The following is a 27,269-nucleotide window of genomic DNA, read 5'->3' on the forward strand; positions in this document are numbered from 1 at the left end:
CTTTCACCTGGAAAATAAGCTTGAGCAATTAAAATACTAGGGTATAAATATACTGGTGAGACGGGTGTGTGATATATGAATGAAAGCTCGAAAATTCAGTTTTAAATATCCTGATAAAAGAAACTACAAAGACATGTCATTGATCTAATTAATACTTGTTTGCACATTCCTTAGAGCGGTGCTTGAAGTATAATAGGATTTCTACAGGCCAAAACAACAAAAGGTGTAAACTGCCTTTTCAATTGCAAACTTTGTTCATTTATTCCATTGGTAAAAGTATGCAAATCTTCAGTCATTTTTTTGTTAACTGACACCAAGTCTTTCTCACTAAACTTTTTTTCAAAGAGACAAGGGTAAAGTTCAGAGTAAAGTCAAGCTTTTTCCCCTGAAAAAAAAGGCAGTTTAAAGAAATTTCACTAAATCATCCCTGTCAATTAGAACCTTGCCATTTAAATTCATTCTAGTGCTTGAAGTATTTTAATACACCTGCAGATATGTATAATTCAAGAAGATAGATACAGGTATTCCAGAATCTGAGCAGTATTTTCTATAAATGTTTGTGATATAGTAGAAAATCAAAATGACAGCAACATCTTGTGAGCTTGCCCAAACCAAATATCCATATACATTGATTTAATTTCCTAGTAATTATTTCCCTAAGACTATAATGGGAGAACTAAGATATTTCACTCACTGTTATAATTATTTCTAAAGGGCAAGTTCAGTGCTCAGTCGCTCAGTCGTGTTCAACTCTTTGCAACCACAGGGACCATAGCCCATCAGGCTCCTCTGTCCATTCTTCCCAGGCAAGGATACTGGAGTGGGTTGCCATGCCCTCCTCCAGGGGATCTTCCTGACCCAGGGATCGAAACAGTATCTCCTGCATCTCCTGCACTGGCAGGTGTATTCTTTACCACTGAGCCACCTGGGAAGCCCCTAAAGGACAAAGTAAAAACTAAATAGGAGGTGTTCAGTAAAATTTGAACAAGTGGCCAGTCAACATAAAGAAGAAAGAATGAGGATCAGCAGGCAAGAAAAATGAAGGAAATGCAAAAGTAGGAAAGAGAGAAAAGGAAGAGAAAATGTAATTTGTAACCATAAATCTGGTCATTTCTCTCAAGTATTTCAAATGATTATTTCAAGAAAAAAAGTCTGATTTTATTAGTGTTGAATTCAAATCCCAATTTACATACACAAGTCATCTTAAAATGTACTACAGATGTCCAAAAAGTCAATAACAAATTTAACTAGTTTTTACTCATGTAGACTGTACCAGATTCTATAGGATATTAATGTGAATTCTTCCTCTTACCTGCACTCTAGGGTTTTGTCTATAATTACCGCTAAGCCCCAAGTTCCATTACCTTAGTTAACTCAGAAGTTAATTTGTCTGTCCCAGATTGGAGACTAAGAAGACAAGACAATGTCAAGGTGGAAGGAGTTTTCCTATAGCCTCTTAAGCTAACTCCTCGGGGATCTGTGAATTAAACTAAGAAAAGGCAAATTAACAAGAGAAATGGCATACAATTTTTACTAATATTTTACATGTATGGGAGTTCACAGAGAAGAAATGAGACTCAAAGAAGTGGCTGGACACTGGGAATTATACACCATTTTAACAGAGGAAAGGGGCAGTTGGACTTCAAGGAACGATAAATTGTGAAGTGCCTAGGCAGCCACTGTAGGTCCTTGAACAGGTATCTGAGATTGGTCTTTGGGGAGCAGAGTCTTTCTGTGGCCTACAGGATGGCCTGGAGGGGAAAGCATACTAGCTGCCAGCTCAGGTGTGAGTCTAGGAGGGAGGTGACGCAGTTCTGGGCTAAGGCCATAGCTGTCGGGATGGGAAGGAAGGATATAATCCTGGACAGCCCCAGCTCCTTCTGGAGCCTGTTCCCTTTATGAAAAGGGAGGAATGACCCCGAAGGTGATCCAGATATCACCAGGGCTGCCATTCCCACCAGAGGCTAGGGGACAGGGCCAGTTCCTCCTAGGTTTCAAAGGGTGGGGCCACCTCTCCAGATTGGCATGCCGGAGGCACCCTCCCCAAGTACTTCAGTGGCAAGGTCCCTGCAGGGACCTTCAGTATGGGCAGTATTCTCTTGAGCCATGGGGGTGACATGGCCACCCCAGTGGTCTTAGAGGGCAGAGTGCTAGACTAAAGGGAATAGTTCACAAACGTTAAGGTCTCATAGAATTTCCCTTACAAGGTTTGGGACCTAGCATCCCTTTCTTCCTTCCTTTTGGAATGTGAATGTCTATCTGTGCCTGTCCTATCACTGTATTTTAGAAGTGTGTAACTTGTTTTATTTCACAGGTTCATAACTGGAGAAGAATTTTGTCTCTGGGTGAATCTTACCAGAAGGATATTTAGGTGAGATTTTGGACTTTTGATGTTAGGGTTTATGCTGGAATGAGTTGAAATTCTGGGGACTGTTGAGATGAAATGAATATATTTTACATGTAGGAAGGACATGAATTTGGGAGGGGGGTACAGAATGGTTTGGGCTACATGTTTGTGCCCCCACCATGAAATTCATGTTTAAGCCTTAGCTCTCAATTTGATGATATTTAGAAGTGGATCAGTTGGTAGGTAATTAGATTTAGATTAGGTCCTGAGAGTCAGACCCTTTTAAGAAGAGGAAGAGAGAAATATTGCTCCAGGAACACCCACCAGGTAAAAGCAATTTGAGGCCCTCATCAGATGCCAAATCTGCCAGTACCTTGATCTTAGACTTCCCAGCCTCCAGAACCATGAGAAATAAATTTCTGTTGTTTAAGCCACCCAGTTCAGTCCAGTTGCTCAGTCGTGTCCGACTTTGTGACCCCATGGACTGCAGCATGCCAGGCTTCCCTGTCCATCATCAACCCCTGGAGCTTGTTCAAACTCATGTCCATCGAGTTGGTGATGCCATCCAACCATCTCATCCTCTGTTGTCCCCTTCTCCTCCTGCCTTCAATCTTGCCCAGCATCAGGGTTTTTTCCAATGAGTCAGTTCTTCGCATCAGGTAGCCAAAGTATTGGAGTTTCAGCCTCAGCATCAGTCTTTCCAATGAATATTTAGGACTGATTTCCTTTAGGATTGACTGATTGGATCTCCTTGCAGTCTAAGGGACTCTCAAGAGTCTTCTCCAACACCACAGTTCAAAAAAGCCACCCAGTCTATGGTATTTTCTTATAGCAGCCCAAGCAGAGTAAGATGCTACCTAAATTATGAACTCCTCGAAGATAGACACCATGTTATGCATTTCTTTGTACTCCCATGGATGCCAGAAGAATGCTGGACACAGAGATGCCCTCAAAATGTCTTGATTCATAGAATAATTATAACACACAATATCCTCTGTAAATTAATTTTATGACCTAAATCTATTTTCAACACTGCTCCAAAACCTAAAACACTCTCATAGTTGATACTATGACTAGGCACAATATTTTAATTGTTCTCACAAATGTTTGTTGGCCTAATGTAAAAGAACAAAATGGAAGCTTATATATGATTGTATACTTGTCATCAGGCTGTGACCTTTCTCCACTCCTTAGTAGTTTTGTAATTTGAGGCAAGTCATTTAAACTCTTAGACTTGGTTTTCTCATTTACACAGTAAGGCTTATCATGACTTACCTATGTCACATTATTCTTGTGGGGATCAAATGAGGTAGGATACCATATGCACAAAAGCATTAGACTTTTGTAATTACAGAGCCCTAGGTTTGAATCCAGGCTCTGCCACTTAGTAGCTATATTGAAAATTGAAGTCACTCAGTCATGTCCGACCTTCTGCGACCCCATGGACTGTAGCCTACAGGGCTCCTCTGTTCATTGGATTCTCCAGGCAAGAATACTGGAGTGGGTTGCCATTTCCTTCTCCAGGGGATCTTCCCGACCCAGGGATCAAACCCAGGTCTCCTGCATTGCAGGCAGATGCTTTACCATCTGAGCCACCTGGGAAGACCTAGTAGGTATATTACTCTTATCAAGTTACTTAGCTTTTTTATATCTGTTTCCTCATTTGCAAATAATGGCACAATGATATCTAAATCTTAGTGCTGGACTTCCCTGATGGCTCACTGGTAAAGAATCCACCTGCCAATGCAGGGGACATGGTTCAGCCTCTGGGTTGGGAAGATTCCACATGCTGCAGGGCAACTAAGCTCTTGCGCCACAACTACTGAGCTCTAGAGCTCACACGCTACAAGTACTAAAGCCTGAGCACCCAGAGCCCATGCTCTGCAACAAGAGAAGTCACCACAATGAGAAGCCCATGCACCAGAACTACAGAGTAGCCCCCACTCGCTGCAACCAGAGAAAGCCTGCATGCAGCAACAAAGACCTAGCACAGCCCAAATAAACAAATATCAGTTGTACCAGCTTAAAGTATGAGGTATAGACTTGAGGTATGTGAGGAGCTTAGCACATTGCCAGAGATACTGATGTCACTCAGTAGGTGATGGGTATTATGAATGTGATTATTATTCAGTATTAATATTCACAAAATTATTTGATATGGAAGCATATGACTATTCTGAGCACACTGGATCACTGACTTATTTCTATTACATTCAAAAGACATCTTCTATGTTTAAATATATAAGAATTTATAAGGTTGGAACAGTGATCAGAAATGAACTCCATCTTTATACATAAAACTCTTGATTGTTATTTTTAAAGATAATTTCTATTTTACTTGGAACTTTGAGAATCCAATAAAATAGCCCTTCTGGGTTGCTTATATGTCTTTTAACTTTAAAGAAAGTGTTTAAATTGATTCCAAGAAAGAATATAATTTAAAGGAAGAAATTAAACTCTGTATTTGTAGTCTGGGAAGGATCGTCTATATGACTCTAACTCATCAAGTCATAGAAGCATGGAATGTATTCGTTGGAAGGGCTATTAGGGATGATCAGCCAAACTCCTCGTTTTACAGATGGAAAAATTGTGGCACAGAAAGGACAAATAGCATGAAGTTACTCAGTTTGTGAAAAGTACCCCTGGTTCTAGTCAGAACCTCCATCTCCTGATTATTAAGACTATCTTTTTTTTAGTAATCTATCTCTTACTGTAAAAGATACAATTTTTATTTCTTCAAGACTGTAAATAAGGGAAGAGACTTAGAAAAAAATTACTTGAATGTGTAACTTGATCTTTAACATATCGAGAAAATCCCAATTCTTTAGCCATATCCCATTTGCTCAAGAGCAGTCAGTCATTGGAGAAAATTCACAGGAAGGAAATAAACTGGTATCAATGCATACTATTTGCAACTGAATTATTCATTCCACATCTTTCTCATCTGAATTATGTAACCTGATGTACAAGCTTTGTCAGAAACTTATCCCAAATCATTTATATCAGCTGTCAAATCTACATGAGAGTGATGAGTCAAATGTCTTTAGAGGATTATACATAAACTGTTCTAGTATGGAGGCAGCCTCCAGTTTTCTCATCATTATATCAGAAATATCAGCCGCATACCTATATTTATATTATTTAGTCCATCAATTAACATTCTTTCACTGGAATGCAAGCTGCCTGAGAGCAGAGGTTTTTGTCCATTTTGTTGGCTGCTGCATTGCCTAGAACAATGCCTAGCTTTTAGGAAGAGAAAAGCGGGTAGTATTTTCTGAGTTCCAGTTTTTATATTTAGATTTCCTCCTTATTATGACTTAATTCAATATTGAAAAGAAGCCATAATGTAATTGTTGCATAAAAACTAGCAGGGTATCCAGGATGGTACTATATACTAGAGATTTTCTCTTCTCATGAACTTCTTGATTCCTACAGTAGTTATAGAGATCTTTGCAGAACTTTCTTAAGACTTAGTACTTTTACGACCCTTTAACAGAAACTCCAGTCAGTTAGGAAGTGGGTCTAGAACCTCACACTTTTCCCCATAAATATTTTATCTGTCTCTTTAGAGAGTAAAACTGGTAATTAGGAAAAATGTCTAATCGTTTCTTTTATATAGCGCCTTATTATGTCAAGCAATGAATCTTAAATGAATTCTAAATGAAGTCAAATGAATTCTAAACATGAAGCAATGAATGTTTAGTCAAACTATGAGAAACCCACAGAATGCAAATATTATTTATAAATAAGGATTTTAGCTCTTTTCTCTTTTTTCTGGCGCCTGACACACTAACATGACCAATCTCATAGAACCCTAACATATTTAAACTAGAAGCATAGGGTAGAACAAAGGGAAGATTACTAAATAAGACAGCGCAGTACTTAGGATGGGGACTGGAAGAGAGGGGTGGGAGGGGAAAGAGAGATGGGAGGAGCAGCCTTGCAAGTGGTTCAGAATAATGGACTGCATGCCATCTAACAACATATAAGAATAAAGGAAACTAATACATTTTGGTATTGTTTAGAAATGGGATGAAATTTTCAAACGTTTCAAATGAGCAATTTCGCCCTCACATTTGTGCTCTGGGGACTGCTTGGGCTTCTCTTTTGTCTCTTCCTGTTGCCTTGACTGGTGATCAGCAATGCATGATCAGCCAAGTGGCATCAGCTCTAATGCTATCATCATATGCCAGCCAGAGGGGGTGTGAACAGGGAAATGGGATTTGCCGCTGCAAATGCCATCTCGATTAATAAATATCTGAGACCGCACCAGGACAGAACAAAATCTCTTTTTCCTTTCTGCATACACCTTGCCTTTTGGGTTGTATTACTTGTATAATAAACCCTTGCTTAGAGCCTGTTGTGTTTCCAGGCAGCTGACAAGCAGATCAAGCCTCCCCAAAAAAGGGTCATGTTAATCACTGTTTCAAACAGCGATCTAAAAATGCATTCTAACATGCCTTTGCAAAGGTATAATTCAAATGATTACCTCATGTGTTCCAAAGGGGAATCGGGTGGTGTCCTGTTTCCATAGCACTCAATTTCACAACATTTTGCAAAACTGCTCTGTGTGATGTCTTCCTTCAAGAGTAGCAATATCACAGCCATAACTTTCTAAATTTGAGTCTGCAGTAATGACAGACTTTGAATGAATGCCTTCCTATGGTATGAGAAAGAAGCAGAAGTTCAAAAAATTAGACTTTTCCCTGCTTTAAACTCTAAGCTATACTAAGGTAATTTATCTTCCTTTAGATCTATATAAAATACCTGGACTTTGGATTAGAAGGTCAGAATTCACTCTACTTTCTGAACTTGGCTGCTGTTTGAATATTTTTATTATGATCACTTTTATAATCAGAAAAAAATACATATTACATATTTTGAGAACATATATGTACCTATTACTCTTTCTTGTTACAGAATCTTTACTGAAAGAGGTGAAAGTGAGAGTGAAAAGACGTGGGTTCAAATCCAGAGTCTGCCTATAACTAGCTTTTTGACCTTTGACTTGTTTATTAAGCTCTCCAAACCCAAATTTCCTGATCTGCTAATAAAAAGTCTCTAAGGACTTTTCCAGCTTAAAAAAAGGTAGCAAATAACTGCTGTACAAAAAAGAGGGAATTTGTGCCCTAGATGTTAAGTTTCCAGATGTACACTAACCTGAAATTTAAAGATATTTTATATCGTGTGTTTGTTTGTTAATTTAGGAATTTTTAAATTGTGGGTTTTTCTTTTTTCATTTATTTCAAAAGCATCACATTGAAGGGATGGGGAATAATGAAGCTGACTTAAGTAAAAAACAAAAAAAAACTTTTAAACATCATAATTCCTTCTTCAGTTCACAAGATCAATAATTGAGTTGTCAAGAAGAATTTTTTCTACTCTTTTTACCTTGCTCTGTCTAAAATGATAAAATTAAAGTGAATACCATTGAAATCAATGATTTTTGCTCAGAAATTATAATGCAAATTTTTTTCCTCATCAGAGTATTTTCTAATACTTTCTCATGAGAAAATGTACATGTAAGAAAAAGTTCAACTAAATAAGAGGCAGAGCATTATGAGTTTTAAAAACTTTTATAGTAAAACTCCATTCTGCTAAATCTATCTTATGTGTTCTATGTGTTCCACATAGCTGCTCACCTTTAGCTCTCTGTCTAATGTCTAAACTATAGGCAGAAGACCTAACCAGGTATTGATTAGACCCAAGAAGTTCTGCAAAAGCTAAACAAAAATATCTTCCCAAACACCATTCCTTAATCTAAATAGAAAAAATATGTCTGTATCACACAACAGGCAAAATGTGACTGGTCTCTATGATTTTTCTTCTTGAACATATAAATAGCAGCAGTTACTAAAACCAACTGAAATTTACCATCTAGGAAACTGTGCTCTTTTAAGTTTTGATATGATAAAATGTGTCAAACTATAAAACAGCAAAGTCTGGAGTGTATGTACTAGAGATGTTTGACTGTGCAAGGCTCATTGAGCCCTAGAAGAAAGGGATGCCTCTCACACAAGTCTTAAACACGAACCAATCTAATTACTTTGTTTGATTGGAAGTCTGGTTCATTTGTCTCCAACATTTGACTTGGAGTGCCTACAGTTTTGATGAAATCATTTCTTCTTTGATAAAGTTTTATTATTTTGATTTTAGATTTAATAATAGTAATTCTTTTCCAAGATGCTTACCGCTAACTGGTTAGATGTGGGCAATCTTACTCTTAGCCATTTATATTTGTCTAATATTGCTTATTGTTGTTGTTATTCAGTTGCTCAGTCATGTCCAACTCTTTGTGGCCCCATGGACTGCAGCATGCCAGGCTTCCCTGTCCTTCACTGATTCCTGAAGTTTGTTCAGACTCATGTCTATTGAGTCAGTCATCTCATCCTCTGTCGCCCCCTTCTCATGTCCTCAATCTTTCCCAGCATCAGGGTCTTTTCCAATGAGTTGGCTCTTCGCATCAGGTGGCCAAAGTATTGGAGCTTCAGCTTCAGCATCAGTCCTTCCAATGAATATTCAGAGTTCATTTCCTTTAGGATTGACTGTTTTGATTTCCTTGCAGTCCAAGGGACTCTCAAGAGTCTTCTCCACAACCACAGTTCAAAAGTATCGATTCTTCGGTGCTCAGCCTTCTTTATGATCTAACTCACATCCACACATGACTACTGGTAAAACCATCACTTTGCCTATACGGATCTTTGTTGACAAAATGATGTCTCTGCTTTTTAATATGCTGTCTAGGGTTGTCATCGCTTTTCGTCCAATGAACAAGTGTCTTAATTTCATGACTGCAGTCATCTGCAGTGATTTTGGAGCCCAAGAAAATGGTCTGTCACTATTTCCATTTTTCCCCCATCTATTTGCCATGAAGTGATGGGACCAGATGCCATGATCTTAGTTTTTTGAAAGTTGAGTTTTAAGCCAGCTAACTGGTGTTTATTCCCCCTGTTCCTCACATCGAGTAGAATCAAACTAGAACCTAGAGTCTTGAGCTAGTCTTTAAGGTTTTGACTGAGGATATAACAGTGAAGAAAATAGACATCTTCCCTGCAGGTAAAGAAATAATACATGCAAAATCCTGTGACTGAGCAAAATCTCACCACTACAGACTCGCATGACACATTTTGTTATAGTACTTGTCACAGTTGAAGCTTTACATTTAGGTGTGTGATTATTTAATTAATGTGTATATCTCAGTAGAATGCCACTCAAGGTCTTTAATCATATCTTAAGAATTTTGGTCTCTATCCTAAAGATAATGAGAACCAACCCACTGAAGGGCTTTAAGTGTATTGTTGAGAAGGAGGTGATAGGATTGGATACACCCTTCAGAAAGTTCACTCTAACTTCCATGTGGGAAATGGAATGGAAAATGGCCTAGCAGTGGCTCAGGAAAATACAAGAAAGTGACTACTGTGACTCTCTCACTCAAGGTCAATTGATTTTTGACAATGGTACCAAGATAATTCAGTGGGAAAGAATAGTCCTTTTGGAAAATGGATCTGGGACAACCAGACATCTACATGCAAAAGCATAAGTTTGGATTCCTACTTAATATCACATATCAACATTAACTCAAAATAGACCTTAATTTTAAGAGCCAAAACTCTAAAATGCTTCAAAGAAAACATAGATATCAGCTTTCATGACCATGAGCTAGTCAAGAGTTTCTTAGCTATGACACCAAAGGCACAGGCAGTCAACGAAAAAATAGATAAATTGGAGCGCATCAAAATTATAAAGATTTATGCTTTAATGGACACTATAAAGTGAAAAGATGATCCCCAGAATGGGATAAAAATATTTGCAAATCACACATCTGATAAAAGATGTGTATCCAGAATATGTAAAGAGCTCTTATAACTCAATCATAAAAGGACCAAAGACCTGGTTTTCTAAATGGGAAGAGGAACCATATAGATATTTCTTTAAAAAAATAAATACATACAAATGGCCAATAAGCACACAACTATATAATTAGTCATTCAGGAAATACAAATCAAAATCAATGAGTATTATTTCACATCCACTTGGATGGCTTGAATCAAAAAGTCCACTCCTGGGTATGTACCCCCAAAAAATGAAAACACTAATTCAAAAAGATATATGTATCCCAATGTTCATAGCAGCATTATTTTTTCCAAGATATGGAACAACATAAGTGCCCATCAACAGATGAATGCATAAAGAAGATGTGGTATACTACTCAGCCATAAAAAAGAATGAAATTTTGTCATTTGCAGCAACATGGATGGACCTGTAGGGTATTATACTACGTGAAATAAATCAGACAGAGAAAGACAAATACTATATGATATCCCTTACACGTAGAATCTAAAAAGTACAACAAACTAGTGAATATAACAAAAAGGGAAGCAGACTCGGGTATAGAGAACAAACTAGCAGCTACCAGTAGGGAGAGGAAAAGGGGGAAGGGTAACAGAAAGATGGGAAATTAAGAGGTGCAACCTATTAGGCATAAAATAAGCTACAAAGACATATTGTACAACACATGGAATATACTCAATATTTTATAATAACTATGCTGCTGCTGCTGCTAAGTCGCTTCAGTCGTGTCTGACTCTGTGCAATCCCATAGACGGCAACCCACCAGGCTCCCCCCGTTCCTGGGATTCTCCAGGCAAGAACACTGGAGTGGGTTGCCATTTCCTTCTCCAATGCATGAAAGTGAAAAGTGAAAGTGAAGTCGTTCAGTCGTGTCTGACTCTTCGCGACTCCACGGACTGCAGCCCACCAGGCTCCTCTGTCCATGGGATTTTCCAGGCAAGAGTGCTGGAGTGGGGTGCCATTGCCTTCTCCCCATAATAATAAATGGTGTATAACTTTTAAAATTGTGGATCACTATATAGTACATCTATAACATATAACTGGTACATCAATTGTACTTTAATTTTTTTTAAATGTCAGATAACAACAAGTGTTGGCAAGGATGTGGAGAAACTGAAACCATACATATACTGCTCTTAGGAATGTAAAATCATGCAGGTGGTTTAGAAGAGTCTGGCAGTTTCTCAAAAAAGTTGAACATTAAATTACCATGTGACCCAGCAATCCCATTCCTAGGTATATACTGAAGATAAAATGAAAACATGGGCTCACAAAATATTAGTACACAAACGTTCATAGCAGCACTATTCATAATAGCCAAGAAGTGAAAACAAGTCAATTATCCATCAACTGATAAACAAAATGTGATATATTCATACAAGGGAATATTATTCAGTCATTGAAGGAAGGAAGTACTAATACATTTACAACATGAATGAAACTTGAAATATTATGCTAAGTGAAAGACTGGCTAGTCATGAGAGACTATACGTTGTATGAACTCATTTAAATGAAATGTCCAGAATAGGCAAATCTATAGGAAAAGAAAATAGATTAATGGTTACCTAGGGCTGACCATCGGGTGGGTATGAAGGAATGGCGAGTGAGCACAAAAGGTTATGGGGTTCTTATAAAATTGATGAAAATGTTCTAAAATTAAATAGTAGTGATAGTTACACATTGTTTAAATATACAAAAAACCATTGAATTGTGTATTTTAAATGGGTAGATTTTATGGTATATGAGTTAGATCTCAAAAAAACTGTTACCAAAAAATATCTACCTCAATGGCCTGTTGTTGTTGTTATTCAGTAGCCCAGTCATGTCTGACTTTGCAACCCCATGGACAGCAGCATGCCAGGCCTCTCTGTCCCTCACCATCTCCCGAAGTTTGCCCAAGTTCATGTCCTTTGCATCAGTGATGCCATAAAGCCATCTCATCCTTTTAGTCAAGAATGGTTTGACTAAATATGTTATTCATGGAGATGAAGATAAGTGGATTAATTTGAGAGATATTTCAGAGGTAAAAATCAATAGGACATACTGATGAATTTGATGTGAAAGTTGAGAGAAAGGGAAATGTTGAAGATGATTCGATTTTTTGCTTGTCCAATGGAGTCAATTGCTTTGGCATTCACTGTTATGCAAAACACTGGAGGCAGAGCAAGTATGGGTAGAACAATCATGAGTTCAGTCACAAGCAACTTGCATTTGAGATACTCTTGTGATAACCAAGTAGAGATGTTGAGTTGCACACAGGGAGTCTAGAACTCAGAGAAGAAACCTGGGTTGAGGATATAAATCTTGCTATTCACAACATGAAGATAGTATTTTAAGCCATGGAAATTGATTAAATCACTGTGGCTCAATTGGTAAAGAATCCACCTGCCATGTGGGAGACTTGGGTTCAGCCCCTGGGTCAGGAAGATCCCCTGGAGAAGGAAATGGCAATCCACTCTAGCATTCTTGCCTGGAGAATTCCGTGGACAGAGGAGCCTGGCGGGCTACAGTCCATGGGGTCACAACGAGTCGGACACAACTGAGTGACTAATACAATACAGATTATGGAGTGAGATGGAAAGAGAATCTAGAGTAGTACCTTTTTGAACTTCAGTGCTTAATAACCAAGTAGAGGAGAATAAACCCACAAAGGAGAGCAAAAGGGACCAATTAATACCAAAAGGCTATCATTTATAGAAGGCAACAATATGATATACTTCAAGAAGGAAGGATTGGGTTTCCCTGGTGGCTCAGTGGTGAAGACTCTGCCTGCCAATGTAGGAAACACGGTTTCAATCCCTGATTCAGGAAGATTCCATATAGTAACTAAGCCCATGTGCCACAACTATTGAGCCTGCACTCTAGAGCCTGTGAGATGAAGCTACTGAAGCCCAAGGCCCCTAGAGCCCATGCCTCACAAGAAGAGAAGCCACCACAGTGAGAAGCCTGCACCCCACAACTAGAGAGTAGCCCCTGCTCACTGCTGCTACAGAAAAGCCAGCACACAGCGACAAAACCCAGCCCAGCCAAAAATAAATAAATAAAATAAAAATTCAAAAAAGAATGAAGGATTGATTGTCAGTATCAAATGCTGCTTAGAGGTTGAATATGATGAGGATTGAAAATTTTTGTTCAATTTAGTGACCTGATGGTCATTGGTGACCTTAGGGAGAGCTGTTTTAGCAGGGAAACTTCAAAGTCCATATGTCAAAAACACACTGTTGGGTTAGGGCTGGGGGAAGGAATCATAAGTATCTAGGAAGACACTAATCGATGTATCAAAATAACTGCTTGAAAAATAAAAGAAATTTAGTTGTTGAAGCCCAAGGAGAAAAATAGGCTTCCCTGGTGGCTCAGACGGTAAAGAATCCTCCTGCAATGCAGGAGACCTGGGTTTGATCCCTGGGTTGGGAAGAGGAGGGCATGGCAACCCAGTCCAGTATTCTTATCTGGAGAATCCCCATAGACAGAGTCCATGGGGCTGCAAAGAGTCAAATATGACTAAGCAACTAAGCACACAAGGAGAAAAGTTACTTCCTTTGCTTCAGGCTCAGAGTTTTCAACTATAAAATAAAGGTGAACTAGGTTATATCATTGAGGTTCCCCCCCAGTAGCTTTTTTATCAGCTTTATCTATATTTATTCAACTTATAGGTAAGCACCTGTATACCCTCGGTGTTTTCACAGAAGGCGTTCTACTTCCTGCCCTAACAAAGACTTGGCTCTCTGCAAAGACTATGAGCCTCATATGCAACTCTCACCGATTAAAACTGCTTGATCTCTAAACACGCAAATTCTCTAGTGGAGAGGGTGCAGATTCCCGCCTGCCTTACAAGGCCATTCTTGCAGCTTCATGAAGAGGTCATCTGCCTATAATGTTTATTCCATCTGGGGGTACCATCTTCTGCTTTTCCCTGGTCTATTTGCCCTTCTCCTGGACACACCCTTCCGTCACTGAGGACTCAGGCATCTGGCTCCCTCATAGCCTCTCTACCCCAATTCCTGGCACCATTGGCCAGATGGAAAAGCTATCTCACGTTCTAGACTCACATTCATTGGCTTACTCAGCTCTCATGGTCAGATGAATATTGCCATCTTCCAGAACACCTTCACCTTGAAATCTTAAATTTGGACATCTCACTTTCTGACCAAGACCACTTATCTTCTGAACTAGGCCTGCTCCCTAGTCAAGTTCCAACTCTGGGCTCCTATACTTCCGTATTCATGAATCTATCTTTTTATTTGCCAGATCATATTAAAACTCTTCAGTAATGTGCTCATATCTCATGAATACTTTGAGGGAAGTAAATGCTTCATTCACTCTGCAAACCTAGTGTCTGGCACATGGTAGGCACTCAAATCTGAATGCATGTTTCTGAGTGATTTTATATTCAAGCACCGTGTTTGGTTTTTGAGGACCACCAAAGGTTGAGTGAAAATGTAGTCTGCTTAGCTCGAAGGAAATCAAATACTAGTTTAAAAAAAAAGATATAAGGCAAATATACTAAAAACTAAATTTCAAGGTGGATAGTGAAGTGAGCCTCAAGAAATATAAAAACAAAATGCTATGAGACTGTTAAGGTCATAGAGGTGGGGAAAGAGAGATAGAAGAGAGTGCTTCTGTGAAGAGATCAGAGAAAGATTCATAGAGGGTGTAGGATCTGAGCTAGTCTGGAAGAATGACTGGGGATTTGGATATGTGAGGATAGAGGAGAAAGGAATTCTAGGAAGAGGGACCAGCATGAACAAAGACAGCAACTTAGGAAAGCACGTACATGGATTTCACTGGTGGTCCAGTGGTTAAGACTTCACCTCCCAATGCAGGGGGCTGCTGCTTCAATCCCTGGTTGGGGAGCTAAGATCCACATGTCTCATGGGCAAAAAAACCAAAACATTAAAAAAGCAAAGGAAATCATAGGGTACAACTGAGGAGCAAATGATTCAGTGGGAACAAAATGTCCATAAAGAAGAAAGTGAAAGCAACTAAGTTGACCTCATTTTGGAGCAGCTCAACTATCAATTTTCATGTTATTTTGGCAGTGGGTAGGCATAGATCGGAGAAGGCAATGGCACCCCACCCCAGTACTCTTGCCTGGAAAATCCCATGGATGGAGGAGCCTGGTGGGCTGCAGTCCATGGGGTCGCGAAGAGTTGGACACAACTGAGCGACTTCACTTTCACTTTTCACTTTCATGCATTGGAGAAGGAAATGGCAGCCCACTCCAGTGTTCTTGCCTAGAGAATCCCAGGGATGGGGGAGCCTGGTGGGCTGCTGTCTATGGGGTTGCACAGAGTCGGACATGACTGAAGCAACTTAGCAGCAGCAGCAGCAGGCATAGATAGAGTTCCTGGATGTTTGATTTCTCAGTTAACCCTTAAATCACATGCCTGTCTTCAAAAGAAAATTTCAAGGATTAAAAAAAACTTTTTACAAAGGCTTTTCATCCAAGATGATAGTTATTTATTATTCCTACCTAAGCTTACCTTTCTTTTTTTTTTTATCAACACAGTCATTGTTTCCTATGACAAAGCGATAAACAGGTTTGTTTGTTTTTTAAAGGAAGATAAGGCCAAACAACAAAGATGGGAATCATTTTCAATTCTTTAAATTCTTTAGATGATATTTTATTTCCATGAACATATTTTCCTGTTATTGTAAATTTATACTAAGTAAATAATGATGGCATTAACTGGCATTCTTGATGTGCTTTTGATCATCTTTCTCAAAAAGGGACTGCCAAGAGAACTTCCTAACAAACATCACTTAACTACTAAATGGCTGTAAGTGTTAAAAGCAATTAGGCAATCATCATTTAAGGAGCACAATGAAAGTTACCCACTTTCTCTGTTAAAGAATTTAATACACACACACACACACACATATGGCAGAGCCCTTGGGATATATTCCTCTACAGTACTTCATTTTATAAACTGTTCAGGTCTTCATCCTCAGAGTTGTGGCTCTACCCTTATTAAAAGCCTTCCGCAGGCCAGGAATTCACTTCAGAATTCTGACTCTGCCACTTACTAGCTGTGTGATCTTGGGCAAGTTACATAACCACACTCACTTTACACAACAATAAAAACTACATAATAATACTTACTTCGTAGGGCCATTGTGAGAATTAAATGAGCCAATGCAGGTAAAGTGCTCAGCACCAAGTCTGGCAAAAGGCTCAACATTCATTGACTGCATTATAACTGTAGACAAAACAGACTTTTTTGACTGTTCTACAGTATGGATTTGTATCTACCTGTAAAAGCACCTCTCTCTATATATGAGCATGAAGTGCTTAGTATTAGGCTCTCATACATTTTCTGTTCCTTTCCAACTCTACACAATTAAACTAGTGTCAGATTTGTGACAATTCTTGTTTTAAACCATTGTACATGTCTTTAAACCCAGCCTGGATTGATTACATATTCCTCTGTTAATGGTACACCAAACTCAGACTCTGCCAATGAATTCTTTTCCTTTTAATCTCATAAAACAGACACCTTATTTCCCCTCGTTTCAATTCAGTGTCTAAACAAAATGGCATTTACTAGTTTCTGATCTGATCCACATGCTAGAGTGGCCAGTCCAGACCTAAGTGTACAGGCAAAGCTGCCGAGCGCTCTGAAACCATTGGCATGTGTCCCAATTCCCAGAGAGAGTATCCAGTTCTCCCTCACTGCCTGACTAGGGAGCTATGTTAAGGCACTGATGAGACTGGCAAAGTATAAATTATGGCACTCCCCCTTGACTCCCTCACTTTTAAGAAAATACCACAGATTTTCATAAACTAAATGTATTACTGAATGAAGTAGAGAGGGTAGGTGGTGGACAGATCTCACATTTCCCTTCTTATATCATTCATAAGACTTAGAAAATTTATGGCAGTTCCCTTCCACTTACCCCAAACATATTCATGGACCCCATGAAACCAGTCTCTGCCCCCAACAAAATGGTGTAGAAATTCAGAGTAGCCCTGTCTGGCTGGAATAGGAGTCCATCACATATTATCCCCGGCTTTAGAAATTGAGTTCAAGTCAATTGTCGTTATTGAGCATCTACTCTGCAAGGTTATCCTGTGTTTTAAGGCTATCCCTGTGCTCTGGGGTCAAGTAGACCTGGGTTCAAATCCCAGCTACATCACTTGCTAGCTGTGTGGCTTTAAGCAAATAATTTAACCTCATTGAATCTGTTTTCTTTCCATAAAATAATAATATTAATAGTATGATTTTCTGTTCCACAAGATTGTTGTGAGGCTTAAATGAAATAACTAAGATAAAGCACAATAAGAAGCACTTTAAAGTGTTAACTATTAATGTTATTATTACTATTACATTTTGAGGCCTTTCTGGAAAAGAGCAGGTACTACTTAAAAGCTCACTTCAGGGACTTCCCTGATGGACAGTGGATTAGAATCTGCCTGCCAATGCAGTGGACATGGGTTCAGTCCCTGGTCCAGGAAGATGCCACAGGCTCTGGAGCAATTAAGCCCACAAGCCACAACTACTGAGCCTGTGTGCTCCAACTACTGAAGCCCATGCAGCTAGAGCCTGTGCTGCACAAGAGAAGCCACTGTGGTGAGAAGCCCGTGCACCACCACGAAGAGTAGCCCCTGCTCACTACGACTAGAGAAAGCCCGTGCCAAGCAACAGAGACCTAGTGCAGCCAAAAAACAAGTTCACTTCAGCAAAAGGAGATACTTGTCTCTGAGACATCACTATCAATAGGAAACCAGGAAAGTCTTACCCAATCAGAGTCCAAGGAAGAAGGTACTACTTTTCTAAACCCTTAAATAAAGGTGCTCCCAAGATTCTGTCCCAATAATTGTATTGGGACTAGCCCTCACAAGCCAAACACACAATAACTTAATAAGTACGTCTACCAATTTGTCCTAGCATTACTCCTAAAACATCTAAACCATGGATTATGCTAAAAATGCATTTTGTCTTCTGTACTTACATTTCTAGCTTGGGGCTTCATCACTTCACCAGGATCATCAAGACATAACCCTCTCCCTCTATACACACACACACTGAGGTTCTATCACCGTGCTGCGTACTTCATATCCAAATACCTGGTACTCGACTCTAGGGGATTCCTGTTCAGTTTGCAAAACAGGATGTGCTCAACCAACAATAGCTCAGAGTAAGTTAGTTTACCCTTGAAGCCAATGAACAGCGTAAAAAGGCATGACTGCATGGAAAACTCTCTGGTGCAAAGACCTCCCCCCCCACACACCCCTATAATGCTTTCCATCTCACTTAGAGTAAAATCCAATGGCTTCACCATGGCTTGCAAGGCTCTGTATGATCTGGTTCCTTCCTATATTTCCAACTTCATCTCTACCCACTCCCTACCCCCTGACTGACTCTACTCCAGCCACGATGGCCTCTTTGCTTTCTCTTCAACAGACCAGGCATGCTGTACCTAGGAATCCTTGCAGCGGCCGTTTTTTCAGTCTCGAAATGTCTTTCCCCGATCTTTGCATGGCTGATTCCTTGTCTCCAATTAGGTCTTAATTCACATTCTCAGAGAGGCCTTCCTTGACCCCTTATTTAAAGGACCTGTCCCTTCTCCCCACACCCCTGTCACTTTCTATCACATCACCCTCTTTTATTGTCTTCATAGCTCCCTACTCTCCTGTCAAGATGACCTGAAGTTTTCCTTCCTGCCGCTGGGTCTTTGCATATGCTATTTACTCTCCCAGGAATGCTCCTCCCCTTCTCTTCATGTGGCTCTTTTTCAGCCTTCAGATCTCAGCTGAAGTCTCACCTCCTGAGAAAGGACTTTCCTGATCATTCTATATAAAGTAGCTCACAGTGCCCCCCCTCCATGTGCTATCATTAATCCCCATTAGCATCCTGTTCATTTTCTTCATGACACAGCAATCTTCAATATTATCTAGTTTTTTATCATTTCCGTTATCCCCCCACCCTAGATTGAAAGCTCAATGAGGGCAAGGATTTTTGTCTTCTTTGTTCACCACTGAGATTGTCAGGGAAGTCCTCACTGAGGAAGTGAAAACTAAGCAAAGTCCTCAAAAAGAGATTGGCACTACTGTTACTAATATATTGAGGTCAAACCCTTCCACCTGACTTTGAAAGCCTTTCACAACCTGGACCCACCTAACCTAGCCAATCCTCTTCCTCACTCACACACCAGGATACACTCTGTACTCTAATCAGAATTGTCTCACACATTCCCACTTGGAAAGTCTTCTATGCTTACCCTCTACAGTCTTTAAAACTATATATATATAGATATAATCATTATATCCATTTTACAGATGGGGAAGCTAAAATTCAGAAGGGTTGAATAACTTGTCCAAGGTCATACAACCAGTAAGTGCTAGAGCAAGATTAGACTCCGTATTTATTTGGACTCCAAAGCCTGTGTTCATAAATATATGCTTTGTTGTTGTTGTTGCTTAGTTGCTAAGTCATCTCCAACTCTTGCGACCCTATGGACTGTAGTCCGCCAGGCCCCTTTGTCCATGAAATTTTCCAGGCAAGAATACTAAAGTGGCTTGTCAGTCCCTCCTCCAGGGGATCTTCCCAACCCAGGGATCCTGCATTGACAGGAAGGTTACTTACCGCTGAACCACCAGGGAAGCCCAAAATACATGACATGAACAACATAACAGAATAGACTGCATGGAAGAGATCTTTTTAAAAAGGAGCAAAAAAAAAAAAAAAAAAAGGATTAAACAAACCACTAAACAGTGTAAAAGGAGACAGAGACTGCAGTACTCTCTGGCTCAAAGACCTCCCCCCACCCCCCACAATGAATGACTCACAATTAACTCAAGTCTTTCTGATACCGAAGTTTGTGCCCATAAACTCTGCATAGGGTTCTATATGTTCAGATTTGTCTGGGATTCTTGATTTACTTCTGATTTCCCAGCTTAATTATTAATAGTACACTCTTTCACTTGTAAATTGCTGTAATTTTAGAGAGGTTTGGGTATTTTTGCCTTCTCGGAACTCACAGTGCCATTTCTCACTCTCAGGAAATTAAGAAAAATGAAAAAAGAAAAGAAAAAGTAATTGTGAGTATATTTTTGGCATGACATTTCCATTATGAGAATTACTTGCGTTTCCTACGTTATATTAGCATTCCTTGAAGACTATATTTGACAATGGGGATATGGGAATGATTGTGTCTGTCTAACACATAGTGTATGGACAATAAACATCGAATACGATTAGAAGATGGTGAAAATAAATCCGAATTTTAAATGGTCTCATTATCATTATAATTGCTAATACATTTGACTCTTCAACCACCCCAGACTGAAGTGCACAGATCAACTTCCACATGAATTTTTTTCAATAATCAGTCCTACCATAGTACATGATGTATAGTTGATTGAATCCACAGATACAGAGGAATCCAGGATACAGAGGGCTGAATGTGCCAGGGTTGGTGCCCATCACCCCCTGTTGTTCAAGAGTTCACTGTAGTTACTGAGAGTTTAGTATATATAGGACAATTTGCATGCATCACTTCATTCAGTCATCACAAGAACTATCATTATTCCTACTTTTAAAATGAGAAGACTGAGGCATTGGGAGATTAAGTGATTTATCCCAGGTCCCAGAGTTGCTAAGTGGCAAAAAGCTGGAGTTCAAACCCACATGGACCTGATTCCAAAGCCTGTGTGTTAACCCTCTTCTACCTTTCATTGACTCATAACTGCATTCAACAATCAAGATCATGACAGAATAGCCAATATTTACCCTGGAAAAGGAATACTAAAGGAAATGATCTCCCAAAAATCCTGCTGATGCATCCCTTTTCTGATGCATTACAATTTCTATGAACAAAGGAGTTAAACACCAGCACCTCCCTCCCAAATCATAGCAATGCTGCTAAGAAAACAGCAAAGCCTACAACAAAATGCTGTGTTTTAATTCCCCTCTCTGCCTGTGTGACGGTGTCCCTGCCCAGGGCCACAGACGGGAGAGAGACCAAGTAGAGCTGTCCAGCAGGATCCCGTTGGAGAGTGTGTGTTGCATGATGTGAAACAAATCGCAGCTGTGCCCTGTTCCTGAAACAGTGTGTCCAGTTCCACCCACATCCTCTGAGCACTTGCCATGGGCTCACAACACTGAGGATACAGAGATGAGAAAAAGACAGTCCGTAGGCTCCAGTCCCCCATTCTCTGCGTCTGGGGGTCTGTGGGGGAGAAGAAAGAAGAGAAGCAGTGCAAAAAGGACCAGTACAAAAATGTTGTGCTGGGTCTTCCCTGGCTGTCCAGCAGTTAAGATTTCACCTCCAAATGCAGGGGGTTCAGGTTCAATCCCTGGTCAGGGAGCTAAGATCCCACATGCCTCATGGCCAAAAAGCCAAAACTTAAAACAGAAGCAATACTATAACAAATACCATAAACACTTAAAAATAGTCCGCATCAAAAAAAATTAGAACAACAACCACACACATACCAAGAAACATTGTACCTCCTCTGAACTCCCTTAGCACGTCTGCTGTGCCTCCCTTATGGCATTTCCACTTCCTTTCTATCTGGTGTTTATAAAGAGGCAGAGTGGTGTAGTAGCAAGTACTGAGCTTGGCAATCAGATGCTGCCTTAAATCCCAGCTCCTCCATTTAAGCAGCTGGGTAAAGTTAAGTCATTTAACGTTTCTTGCCCTCAGTTTCCTCACCTTAAAAATGGCATGTACAATATTTATCTCACAGAACTGTCGGAAAGAGTCACTTGGAAAGGTATTGTAAAATGCCTAGCACAGGACGTGGTACATAGGAAGTCTTCAATAAGGAGTAAAACTTATTCTCATCAACACACCTTACCTCCTGTACTAGAGGGTGAGCTCGTTGCAGGCATTTTCTCAGTGTTTTTTTCTGTTATCTGTGTGTCCCCAAGAGACTCAGAAAAAAGCTGTATTTTGTTCAAGGAATGAACAAATTGTTATAGTTCGAGTACAATAACCTGTGATCCAAAGAACTGCAAACAAAGTGCTTTAAGGATTCAAAGGACAACAACACATCTATTGAGGGCAGGAGAGAAAAAGAAGGGTCAGGAAGAGCTTTAAGGAAGTGATAGATATTGATAACTAGAAATGACATGGAGAAAACAGTCCTTCCTAAGGCAGTTTGAATCCACATCTCTCTGGCTTCAATCCCTCACTCTTTCCAAGCCAATTTCAGACCAGAGCTGAGTTTATAATCCCTCCCCCAGTATAAAAGGAAAGTCATGGTGTAGTAAAAAGCCAAGAAACCCAAGTCTCAGTCAACCAAAGACTCATATAATCTTAGGCCTGGCACTTCATCCCTCTAAGCCTCTGGTTTCTCATCTATAAAATGGGAACATTAAAAAAATACATTGCTATCTCACAGAGCTGTTGAGCGTCACATGCTCAACAAATGGGCAGCTGTAGTTTCTTCCCTGGGCTGCCAATGATTCTGCTCACATACTCTGCAAATTTGACAAAAAACAAGCTCAACGTACAGATATACTCAGCCAGCCAGGCATCCCAGTTGCCTGGAATATTAGATTTTGTATCAAGTTTTGTAAGTCACTTTTCACTCCTAGTTTTGATAATCACCTTAAGAGCTGGGACATGCTGACTCTTTTCGGTGTTGACTGAAACTTCATACAGCAGATGACAGTTTTGGTAAAATAGGATTGCTAGATGATGTTATAAGACTTTAGGATCCTTAAGAAATTTTGGGAAACCTTGCCTCCAAAGCAAAATAAAATGAACGGCAAGCTGATTGCAGCAGTCCTGAAGAGAAAAGTGAACATGCTGCTATCAGAAAGCCAACAAGGAGCCGAGCATAGAAGGCGATGACACAGGGGCGCCAATGGGGAGCTTCGGCTGTACAGCTTTATATCCAACAGTTTTGGTTTAAATAAAGCTATAGACTATATCAGACAAAAAGGAGGGAACTTCCAGAACCATGATGATATATTAAATTCCATCCCAGGCTCAATAAACTATGACTTATAAGGCTTGTAAAATCTTTACAGGGCTCCTGACAGCTCCACATGTGCTGATGGCCAGAAGAATGGAACTTTTGCAAAACATCTGCTAAATCATGCATTTTGGCTAGAATTTCTCTGTCTGCCCATGATGACAAAATACAGAGGGAGTGGAGCGCACTGAGCTTTGAGAGAGTGGAGGGGGGTGTTTTTGCACAATATAGGGGCTGCTTATTTAAAGTGGCATTTCGTCATAGCTTCCATCTGTAGATGCCATTCTAACCATATCGGATGAAAGCTGCTCTCTCCTAATTTTAATCATGCCTGAGCAACAAGACTTTGCTCGTCACATATTGAATTACATCAAGGGTCTACTAGAAGACACAAAGCTTCTGGTAACTTCTGACACACATGAGCCTGAATAGATTACGCTCAGCAGGCTAAAAGAGTTTCCTAATAAGTTTAACTGGAGTTCATGTACAGATGGGAAAAATAAATGGACTTGCATGGATAACCAAATGGTTTTCCATTGTCCAGGAAAGTTGCAAATCAAGTGATTGGAACTTTTTCATATCATGCTGAGTTTTGTTTCAGAACTCAAGTGCTTGTGGAGTGAGAACATGGAGAAACAGGCTGATAAAAGAAGCTTTCATCTTTCACCTTTTCGATGCTGCTTTGGATTTTTGAGGTTTTTAAAGAGTATTGCTCAGATGATTGGAATCTGAGTAAGGAAACAAAAGGAATTGGAATGGTGCTCTTCGTCTCCATTCTCCTCTCAGTTTTACTAACCACTTCTCTTGCTGTCCCCAGAGGACTATACAATGTGTGGGGCTGGTGGGGTGGGGCATGCTCGGAAATCACTCTTGGTTGGGACACCCAGGACTGAAGTCAGGATCCTTTGTAATTTGGATCTGTAGCCAAACCCTTGGGCTTGAAACCAACCGGGTAGGGTGCCACCTATCCAATGCCCACTGAATCTGGTTAGTTGCTCAAATTCTAAAAATATTGGGACAACCTAAGGTTGCAGCATCTCAGTGGAAAACCACCAACTCCTAATATCCACTGGAAATTTATTGAGCATCTACCATACACCAGGTACCATGCTCAGTATGAGCATGGGGTACAGCAGTAAAGAAACTAGGTGGGGTGTCTGTCCTCGTGGATTTAGTAGAGCAGATAAGCAAGCGACCAGATGAGGGCAAGGCAGAGGGATGACTGCCATGGTAGGGAGTACATATATGCTGCGTGCTAAGTCACTTCAGTTGTGTCTGACTCTTTGCGACCCTATGGACCGTAGCCTGCCATGCTCTTCTGTCCATGGGATTTTCCAGGCAAGAATACTGGAGTGGGTTGCCATGCCCTTCTCCAGGGGATCTTCCCAACCTATGGACTGAACCTGCATCTCCAGGGAGTACACAGATAAAGCAATGTGGTCTGTGCCTATAGGGAGCTCAGAGCCTGATGGGAGAGACATGATAGCAAATAAGCAATGACAAGACACAGTGATAGTCTCTGGAGGAAGGGAGCTCAGAGACAATGGAACCACAGAAAAAGAACTCATTCCTCTGCCTAGGAAAGATGGGAAGGGGCTGCACATAGGAGTTACCATTAAACCAGGTCCTGAAGGATGAAATGGCTGACGGGGTCCAGGACTCCAGTGCACTAAGAGTCACAATTTTTCTCCTTTAAGTGACTATGACATTCGAGTAAAGACTGATGTAATCCTCACACGGTGAGCAATAAAGAGTTAAACCTCACTTCTGCCAGTCCTTTTAAGGTTCTTGAAATCCCAGGGGAGGAAGAACTCTGATCCTGCCTCATGGTAGTAGGAATGCTTTAAAGAGAGGAAACTAGGAAACATCAAAGACAGGGTGTGTTTCTGGGTGAGTGGAAAGAGCCCTGGGTTTGAGTCCTGGCTCCACCACTAACTAACTAACTGATTGGCTGACTAACTACCTATTTGATCTTCAAGGAAACTAATTTTCTCTCAGACTCAGTTTCTTTCTCTATAAAATTGTAATAAGCATGTCTGCCTTCAGGAGGGTGGTCCAGGGAAGGGGCTTGGTAAACTATAAAGCCCAGTATAAATGTCAGCTATTGTTTCCTGGAAGGGGGTGGCGATGGCAGGAGGTCGGGAGGAAGCAATTGGGGTTTATTCCTGGTGTCCTCTGCCAGGAAGCCAGTCCTTTCCCGATGAAACAAGCAGGCTTCCTGAAGGAGATGCACAGCCCTTGCCATCATTCCTGTGGAAACTAAGAGGGAAAACTGTGACCTGTTTGACCGGACGGCCTGGGTCAGAGTAGGGGGGTGGTCCCTTCATGGTCTAAGGGAGGCGGTGAGGCCTGTTGTCGTGATGAGGAGGAGAACAGTAAAGACAGGAAATCCATGGAGTGTGGTGAAGACCGAGACCAAGAGAAATGGAAGAAAAGCGTACTTGTAGGGGAGAGCTGCAGCAGCCAGCAGCTGAACAGGTAGCGAAGAGCAACTACCCCCACTGACTTCGGACTTGGCCCTGTCACCTGCTTTGGCAAATGGAATATGGATAGACACAACATATGCTACTTACAAGCACAAGCAAGCTATTAATGGGCTGGCATAAGTTGGCTTTGCCCTTCTCGCTCCTGCCCTATGAGAACAGCACATCCCACAAAATGGCCGCTCTTTCAGCCAGGCTTCCAGAATGAGCAGTGTGGGGCCAAACTGGATGGAGCACAGCAGCATCACAGCTGACCTGCAGCCTCCACATGCTAGGAACAAGGAGACAGGTGTTTAAGTCTAGGGTCCACAAACTACAGCCCATGGGTAAAATAGGGCCTGCTGCCTGTTTTTTGTGTAGCATGTGAGCTAAGAACATTTCTTTATATTTTTCAATGGTTTACAAACATATCAAAAGAATAGGATTTTATGGCATGAAAGTTCTGTGAAATTCCAATTTCTGTGGCTTTCAGCAAACTTTTATTGGAACACAGCCATGTTTGTCTGTTTGCACAGTGTATGCGGCTACCTTTGTGCTACGAGGGCAGAGCTGAATAGCTGTGACACAGACCATATGGCCCACAAAAGCCCTAACTATTTACTATCTGGCCCTTTACAGAAAAATTCTGTCAAACTCTGGTTCAAGCCCCACAATACTGGAGTTGTTTTTAACCTTGCAAAAGATGACTAACATAAAGTACTTAAGTTCACCAAGCTCAGTTTCCTCATCTGCAAAATAAAAATGAAAACAGGCCCACATTCACTGGGTTTTTAGAGGATTAAATCATAGTGCATCTAATGCATTCAAAATGCAACCTGCCACACAGCAGGCATTCGTGATTATGATCAAAGGGCCATCAGATTCCTGCAGCAAGCACAGGAAGAAGGAAAGAAGACAAAGGAAAGGAAAACTAAAGATAAGGATCAGACAAAATGCAGCAGGACTGAGACACTGGTCTACCTACCTATGACTAGATAATGCCCTGGATAAAGTAGTACGACATGCTTGTAATGAACTGTAAAACTGATATTAACTTCTGGGTAATATCAAATCTGTTTCAAAGTCATCTAGGAGATATGGCTTGTTGAGTGAATATCTTTGGGGCACAGGTGACAACTTAAGAATCCCCAAATGGGGCATTGTTATATATATATATATGTACCTTCATGGACTATCCCTCTGGTATTTGGATTGGTACCCAGACCATAATCTACCTGGACTCCTTTTACTTGGTACTTGAGGGGCCAAGTGACTGACACCCTGAAAAATGATGGTCACAATGTGTCATATTCCACATTGACTGAGAGTTGGTTGAGCACCTAAATTCCAGTGGTTAGCAGATTGCATATAAATTCTTTCAGTATAGATTTCTTCCTTGACTCTGTACCTGTATATATCAATATAGAGTCTTCAATGTAAACCATTTGTGCTCCATGCCTACTCTATTGTGGTCTTCTTTCTCTGGATGCCCAGAAGAAGAGAGAAGCAAAGGGTAAGATTCAAAAGGTAATATTTAAAAAGGCCTTCAGAAGGCATTTCCAGAGCCCCTTTGGATACTCAGTAGAGGAAATAAAACTATTCAGAAAAGAACAAAAATGCTGGTCCCTTCTGCTCTACACTCCTGGAGCCCTGGGAGGTTTTCCTAAAATTAAATTAATTC

The sequence above is a fragment of the Ovis aries genome, chromosome X (genome assembly GCF_016772045.2).
Source record: "Ovis aries strain OAR_USU_Benz2616 breed Rambouillet chromosome X, ARS-UI_Ramb_v3.0, whole genome shotgun sequence".
Taxonomy (NCBI): domain Eukaryota; kingdom Metazoa; phylum Chordata; class Mammalia; order Artiodactyla; family Bovidae; genus Ovis; species Ovis aries.